The following is an 8,763-nucleotide window of genomic DNA, read 5'->3' on the forward strand; positions in this document are numbered from 1 at the left end:
ACATGGATGGCATCAATCTGCCAGAGAGTACTGGCCTTAAGGCCTCTGGGTTTGGTACTCACTTGTTGTATAGCAGGGGTACAGGTTAGGGAGGCACAAAGGAGCAAGTTTTGTAGGGGTGTTGGGAAATTTGAGTTGTCCTTCTGTGTTGATATGGATCAGCTGATTCATATCAGTGGTGAGGGGTGACATAGGTCCTAGTTGTAGCAATCTTATTGGCTAAGGCACTGCCATCATAGAGGGGCCAGAGGAGAGATGAGTGTGACTGCATATGGCTGATAAAAATGGGAGATGTTCTAGTTTGAAGGGTTTTTGAAAAGCGAGGAAAGAGGGTTTCCTATGTCTGACATAGGAGCGGGCTAGCCAGGGGAGTAGGTTAGTTGCATAAGTGCTCTGAATACAGAGTGAATGGGTCTTTCGTGTGTGCTAAGACCAGGAAGATGGTGTACAGCTCCTTAAATTGGGGAGGTTTATTTGGGAGGGGGAAAATGTGACTGGGATTCAACATCCCCTCAATATATCACATAAGCGACTGCCTCCCCATCTGTAAAAGCCCTGGGGGCCTGTGGGATAAAGGATTGTGAGGATAGTTGAAGAGGGAGCCACCTTAATGTGGTATGGTTGTCAGTACTTTATCCAGACAGACAGATGTCTGTCTGTCCTGGGATACCAAAGAGGCTGTTAGCAAAGAGGTGCAGTTCCCCAGGAGCTATTGGATGTCCGAGGGAGGAATTAAGTATAAGGACCTGGACTGGCTGCTGCGAATCACATCCAGCCAGGAAGGCATCTTTAATGTGGTTTTAATAGAGCAGAGGGCTTCCTTGGCTGCAGGGGTCAGGGAGCCAGGAGAGGAGTCTTTGTCACCCTTAAGAACATCAAATAGGGGCTGTGCCCGGCTGGTTGGTATGGTAAGCCAAGGTCTAAGCCAATTGATACTGCCTAAGAAGCTTTGAAGGGCATTTAGGGTTAACGGATTGGGGAAGTCTATAACTGGTTTAGCTGGCCAGGCTGAGGTTAGGGTAATTTTGGTCCCTAAGAGTGTGATGGGGGAAGGAGCTGAATCTTATCTTCCCCTGTGGTAAAACCTTTATCTTTTCAGGCCTTTGTGGCTTGTTTAAAATCTTCTGGAGTTAGTTTTTGATCCTGTCCTACATCTTGCCACTTTAATAGTTTTAATGTGTGCATCACAGCTTCCTAGCAAACAGTTGCACCATTAACCTTCACGCAAGCCCGTCCTCTGGTCCTGAGTTATTGACTTTAGGTACCAAGAAGGCAAAAGTGCTTGCAGTCTTGTTCATGGAGTAGTGTTGACTTTTTTGTTTTTTTTGGGTTTTTTTTTTTTTTTTTTTTTTTTTTTTTGAGACAGGGTTTCTCTGTGTAGCTCTGGCTGTCCTGAAATTCACTCTGTAGACTGGCCGTGAACCCACAGAGATCTGCCTGCCTCTGTCTCTTGAGTGCTGGGTTTAAGGTGTGTGCCACCACCGCCTGGCTGGTATTAAGAGAGCAATCTTTAATATCTAAAACTAATAGCAGGGTATTTACAGGTGTAAGAAAGGGGGTGCATTGAGGTGAGCCCCAAATGTTGATGGTTTTATTAATTGCTCTTAGATCCTGGAGGAGTCCCCAGGTCCCAGTCTTCTGTTTAATTACAAAAACCGGGGTGTTCCAAGGGGTCCTAGAGGGACAAATGTGTTCCATGTCTAACTGGTGTTTAAGGCATTGCTGTAGGATGATTAATTCCTCTCTGTTTGGAGGCCACTGTTCCACCCAGATGAGCTCTCCTGTGACTCAGACAGAGGGTAAGGGTTTCAACAGTGGCCCTCAGAATTGGGGTTCTTCTGATCTTGATATTTCTTGTAATCTCCTCTGTGAAGGCAATCTCCCTGTTCCCCACTGGCAAGGCCCACATTTAAATCTTCTAAGATTTCTCTATCTAGCAAATTAGTGGCCATGCCAGCCTCTGTCTAATGGCCCCATCTGTTCCATCTGGGTCCTCCCATTTATGAAAGTCTTGGCTAATAAATGCCTGGGAGAGGCCAACTACTCCCCTGGATTGAGGCCGTGGTAGGGGAGTCCAAAGCGAAAGAACCTCAGCTCATCTTAGGATGGTCTTATCTGCTCCTGGGTCTATGGGCATTTAAAGTTTTTTGTTGTCAATTTTATTGAGAGTTTAGGTGTGATTTTTCCCTGGCATGCCTGCCTGTGTTCTAGGGTCATTCCTTCTAAGACAAGATAATTTAGAAACATCACTTTGGCTTTAGGGTCTGTTATTTTTCTGTCTAACTGGCTTGCATCTTTAGTATACAATCTGGGAGCAATACCACAGAGTTTGGGGCACAGTAGAGCTACTTCATTTCTGGGAGCAAATAGCACAAAGCACAGCAATGCCAGCCCAGAGAGCTAACACCAGGTCCATTTCTACTGTAGTCAAGCTGCCACTCTGACAGCCAGCAAGCCAATCGGGAGGATAAATTAAGGTATCCTATTTTTTTTTTCTTGAGGGGCAAGAGATAGTTATAACACTGATCTTCCAGTGACATGTTTCTGAGCTAGGAGGTAACTGTCACTCCTGCTACTCTCACTCTGGAGCCTCTCAGGAGGAACATGTCAGGGAAGCCAGCCTCCTCCTTATGAGACCGCCTTGCTCCCTAAGGGCATTTAGACACACATTACCTGGGAGGGTCCTGGTTGGTTTCTGTTTTAGGAAGGTCAATGAGAAGGTCTCTCCAGGCCCTGTGGACAAGGGGTTAAATGGTCCTGGGACTGAAGTGCACATAAGCAAAACCCTCTCAAAGTAGCCAGGAGGGGAGGAAGGCCTGCTAAGTTCCTGTGGAGAAGTTACCCTGGCCAAACAGCTGGTCATAATTCCAGCTTAGTAACTGAACCGGAGGATTTGCCCTTGTTGGTGTCCCATTTGTTGTTTATGCAGTTTTTCCTAGGCTGCATCTGACGTGCATCTCCACACAGGGCTTCCCACTGCACAAACACGGTACAAAGCTAGAGAGAATGGGCCGACGAATAGTCTCCAGTCTTGTGGGCTTAAATGGTTGCTATTGAAAGTTTGGAAAACAGACTTGGTCCAAGAGGCATGAGTTCTGTCTCCACGGACAGCTTGGGTCTTTCAAGTTTGCCGCTGGGAGAGGACACCAAGCCAGTGGAAACTGTCTTGTCACATACAGGTTAGAGGGGAAGGTTCCTGTGGGTGGAGGTTCTGGATCCCTGGGCCATAGAGTCTGAGATGGCTGGGGAAAATTAGAGTTGCTCAATGGCGTGTGTGTGTGTGTGTGTGTGGCCATTCTTAGTTGGGGGAGGGTTTATCTGGGTGTCTTTAGGGTCTTTGGTCTTAATAACCCAGTCTTTATCCTCTGTAACCAATGAAGGCTCATGCGGGGGGATGAGGGTTGAGGGATGAAGTTGGTTGTGGGTTAAGGAGTAACTTTTCTCTAATTAGGTCAATTGCTTTTTCTAAATCAGCTAAATCGGCTCCTGGACAATCCTCAACTGTCTTTCTCCCCACTTGAGTTCTCTTGTGTTTTTTCCTGGAATGGATCATTTTGTAGCTTGTTTTTTTTTTTTTTTTTTTTTTTTTTTTTTTTTTTTTCTATGTGTTGACTAACGGCTGCTATCATGGAAGGAGAGACAGCTTTCCTAGACTTATTTTTTACTAGACAGGTAGGCATCAAGGGTCCAAACATCTGGATGGTAGATATCACCCTTAGTGCGAACTGAAGTACCTTATTCCAGAATCCCAGGCCCTCTTTTTGGGAGATTTTAAAGTCCTGCTGATTTAAGTAAGGCTCTGAGGGAACAAATTTGGAAACCCTTCTGGTGTGACAGTGAATTCCCCGTGATAGGAAAGGGAGGAAGTGCTGCCAGAGACACTCAAGGTTCCTGAGGCAATTTTGCCGATGGGGCAATGACCCACCCTAAAAGTACAAGCTGTCGGCAGTCCTCAGGACTTTTAAATGGCTGTTGCGTCATTTTTTAATGAAAGGCTAAAAAATTATTTGCCTACACCGAGCTGGGCTGTTCTGGCTTGGGAGCAGCTTCTTCCCCAACTGTATCCAGCCCCTCTTGAAGGTGCAAACCAAGAAAATAAAGCAAAGAAAGGAGACGACCGGTTCTCAGGCGAGACAGCCAGGTGAAAAATGCCGATACCTTCTGGAGCGGTACTCACAAATCCTGTGGGGTCCAGTGTCCCTGTAGCAGCTGTGACCCTCCCAACCCCCCACACTGGGAATTATTGGCTGATCTAGGTCCATGAGGACAAAGGGAGAAGAGGCGATGGATGGGGGTTCAGATGAGGGGTGGGGAGTACCAGATAGACGGAGAATATATCGGAATGATTGACTTCCAGCAGCAACTTCGACAGCCCAGCCTTTTGGAGTGAGCAGGGATTACGTAGTGTTTGTGGGGTGAGGTGAGGGTTTCGCAGTGTGCCATTGGCTGTGGCTTGAGCTGCTGGAGAACGCTTTATATTTCGGGAATTCCTGAGACTTGCCGTGACCGTTCTTACTAGGAGACAGGAAGTTGGGGGTCCTGCTTAGAGAGACTCGCCAGATGAATTCAGGCAGACAGAAAGACACCCCTTGCTGAGGAAGGGAGTCCTCCATTCTTCCCTGAGCTCAGGAGAACTGTCTGGACATGGTGGAGTGTGACCTCAAACAGCGTTGTCTTCCAACTAAAGCAGGTGAAGACACTCCATCCCTTGGATGAAAGCTATAAAGAATCAGGCTGGAACAGGGTTTCAGACCTTCTGTGTGTGAGTTCACAGTACTGGATGATGTTACCCAGGCTGGGTGGTGGCAAAAGCAACCCCGGCCTTACCCAGCTGTGGGCTCTGTGGAGTAGAACAGCCACCTGCCAGGCATGCTGTTCGCACCGGGTGCACCGTTACTGGGGAACCCCACCACTGCCTGAATGCATTTGAGGCTCACTCTACAGGAGCCTCCATCCCTAATACTGTCAACCTGACCCCAAACATGGCCGATGAGGTCCTAGGCCCTACAGGGAAGCCCAGACTGCTTTGACACAGCCTCACATAACCTCAATACCTGCTTGTAAGCGCAGATAAAGGCGACTGTCAGGATTAACTGGAGAAGTCTCTTGTTACCCTGAAATGGCAGCGAATGCCAAGACCCGTGGCTGCACCAGATGCTGAGGATAAATGGTTGAATGCTCAGCCTGAATAAGATCACCACCGTAAAGCCCAAGGAACTTTGCATAAGAGGGAGGAGGAAGAAAGGAAGAACGTAAGAGTTGGAAGATAGGGGAAAAGACCAAGGGCCACCGTGATGCTGTGCCTGCACGAACCGGCCCACACAGGTTTTTCTGTTATTGCGATGACAAACACCCTGGCCAAAAGCAACTTGGGGACAGGGAGGAAGTGTTTTGTTTCGGTTTACACTTCTAGGCACCGGTCCCTCGCCGAGAGGAGGCAGTGTAGGAGTTTGAGCAGGAACCACGGCAGGCATGAAAGCTGCTTCCTGGCTGGCTCCCTCTGGCTCATCCTCAGTCATCTTCCTTGTAACACTATGGATCACCTGCTCGGGGGCGGGTGCCCATAGTGGACCGGACCCTCCCCTATCAATCAAGAAGTCAATAATCAAGATCATTCTCCACAGATGGATCATTCTCTACAGGACAATTTGATACTGGCAGTCCCTCAATTGAGATTTCTGTTGGGAGTCGGTCTGGTGACCTACGAATGCAAATGCTGAATTTGGGGCTCCCAAGTCTGGTTGCAGTTCAGAAGAGTGCAGTTAATGTTGTGTAAACTTTGCTCCCCAATTACCTCTGATTGATTAATAAAAAAGCTAGACAGCCTGTAGCTGGGAAAAAAGAGATAGGCAGAGCTTTTGTTCCCAGGCTTGGGGTCTCAGATAGGAACCAGGAGGGAAGGGAGGGAAGAAAGAAGAAGATGGAGAGAAAAGATACGGCCTTCTGGAGCAGATGCAGCCCAGACAGGACCAGCATTAGCAAGCAACATGGGGCGTGTGGCGGGGAAGCAGCCAGGCTAGCTTAGAGGATTACTAGAGAGCATTATCTGCCCAGTAATTGAGCTTATAGCTTATTAGTAGATATGACTTTCTGTCATTTATTTGGGAGATGGAATGGATGAACAGAAAAACCTCCCAAATTATAAATCATCTACAATAGACTTCGTCCCAGATGACTTGATTTTTTTTTTTAATTTTTATGTGTTTGAGTGCTTTGCCTAAATGTTTGTAAGCACAGCACATATGTGTCTGGCGCCCATACAGGCCAGAAGAGGGTAATGGATCCCCTGCAACTGGAAATACAAGCCGTGATGAGATGCCATGTGGGTGGGAATAGAACTGGGGTCCTCTGGAAGAGCAGCCAGTGCCCTTAACTACTGAGCCATCTCTCCAGCCCCAGCAGGTGACCTTTCGGCTGTATCAAGCTGACAATAAGAACTAACAAGGACAAGATCCAATGGCTTTTCCTTAATGACTTTTAAATATTTAAAAATTTTTATTTTTAGATAGGCTCTATGTATAGTCATAGCTGTCCTGGAACTCACTCTGTAGACCAAACTGGCCTCAGACTCACAGAGATCCTTCTGTTTCCGCCTCCTGCATGCTGAAATTAAAGATGTCCACCACCTTGATAACCTAGTTGTCACTGCCCCGTTTATTGGAAAGTCTATCTGCAGTGCCCTCTGCCTGCTGTTTCTGGTCCCTCCATCAGTCCGTCTCCCATCCTCCCCTTCCCTCCCCTTGCTTCTTTTCTTCTCCCACAGGTATCTCTGTGTAGCAGGCTGACCTGGTACTTGCTACAAAGGCAAGGCTGTTCTCTCATGGCAATTCTTTTACCTCTGTATCCCAGCGTGGGATTGCAGGCATGAACCATGAAGCCCAGCTTACATTGTTTTAATTATGAAAATATGTTTATAACATGTTTTGGTACCTGGTAGATTAAATTCTCTCAGTTTTCCTTTCTTAGTTTTTGATCTCTGTCTGTCTGTCTGTCTCTCTCTCTCTCTCTCTTTCTCTTGGCACATCAAAGGAGAACCTTGGGGGAGGCTCAGACCTGGATTTCCCCTTTGTTTAAGACAGGGGCTTTTGTTTGTGGCTGTGCAAGCTGGCCCAAGAGTTTCCTGTCTCTGCCTCCTATCTCAGTGTTGGGGTCCTGGGATCCAGGTATGTGTTATGATGTTAGGTTTTTATGTGACTTCGGGGGAGATGAACTCAGGTTTCAGAGTGCATGACAGGTAGTCAGTCTATCTATTTAATCTTTCCATCCCTGAACACAGGCAAATGATTAGTACCATAAAAAAAAACAAGCTAATTCACCTACTGGATTTCATTGTAAATCAAGGTGAAAATAGCCCATCAAGACATCCCTATTTTGGAAATTAAAGAAATAGTTCATCATAACTCCAGCGTTAAAGAGAAAACGAACACCTCTTTTTTCTTTTACATAGGTCTGGTTACTGGCTGAAAATAAAGCTTTATCACTCTCTTCCCAGAGATTTTTGCACAATTTTGTTGGGTATATAGACACTTTGTGTTTTTATGCCTTTGTAAATAGCATCTTCTTCAGCATTTAACTTTATAACTTGTTTATATATAGGAATGTGATTGATTTTTAAATTTTTTCTCTTTAAAGTTTTATTTATTTATTATTAATGTGTCTGTCTGTGTGTGTGTGTGTGTGTGTGTGTGTGAGAGAGAGAGAGAGAGAGAGAGAGAGAGCTTGCTCCATGAGCCCACACAAGGACACTCATGTCTGTGGTAGATCAGTAGTCAGGTCTTCCATCTTGGTGAGGCACCGGCTCCCTGTTGCTGCTTCCCTGTCTTTCCAGCTACCCCATGACTTTCTCAAGCTAGTCTTTCGTTTCAGCCTCCTGCCTCACTGTAGGAGTCATGCACCACCACATCTGGCTTTCTATTCAACGTTTTCAAAGAGATGTTTAACTTACGGAGGGCGCTGCACTAGGAATCCATCTCAGGCCTCATTCACATGAGGCCAGGGTGCAACCACTGAGCCACACTGCCCATTTGCATTCTCCCTGGAAGGATATAGTAGTTTCAGTGTCTCTACTGTAGGAGGTTTGCTTTTTTGTTTTGTTAGATTTATTTATTATGCATAGTGGGGTTTTTTTGCATGTACACCTGCACGCCAGAAGAGGGCACTAGATCTCACTATAGATGGTTGTGAACCACCACATGGTTGCTGGGAATTGAACTCAGGACCTCTGAAACAACAGACAGTGCTCTTAACCTCTGAGTCGTCTCTCCAGCCCTACTGTAAGTGTTTTTACAAATAAACATTTGCTACTGTGTCTTTTTCATCATGGTCATTCTTGTGGGCATACAATGATATCTATTTGGGCTTTGAATAATAAAAATTTAGAGAATAAAACACTAATGAGGAATGACTATTCTGTCCGCCTGTTAGCAGTTTGTCTCATTTGATGAAACAGTTGTTCAGACTTTTACTCAAAAATTAAAAGCAGGAGCCAGACAGTGGTGGCACATGCCTTTAATGCCAGCACTCAGGAGACAGTGGCAGGCAGATTTCTGAGTTCGAGGCCAGCCTAGTCTATAGAGCAAGTTTCGGGACAGCTAGGGCTACACAGAGAAACCCTGTCCCGAAAGAAAGAAAGAAAAAATTGAAAGCAGGAACTGCAGGCTTTAATCCTAGCACTACGGAAGTGAAGGCAGAGAAAGTCCTGACCAAGATGGGCTACATAGTGAGAACCCATATCAACAAAACAAAACCAAAGTTCTGGAGAGG

The sequence above is a fragment of the Meriones unguiculatus genome, chromosome 17 (assembly GCF_030254825.1).
Source record: "Meriones unguiculatus strain TT.TT164.6M chromosome 17, Bangor_MerUng_6.1, whole genome shotgun sequence".
Taxonomy (NCBI): Eukaryota; Metazoa; Chordata; class Mammalia; order Rodentia; family Muridae; genus Meriones; species Meriones unguiculatus.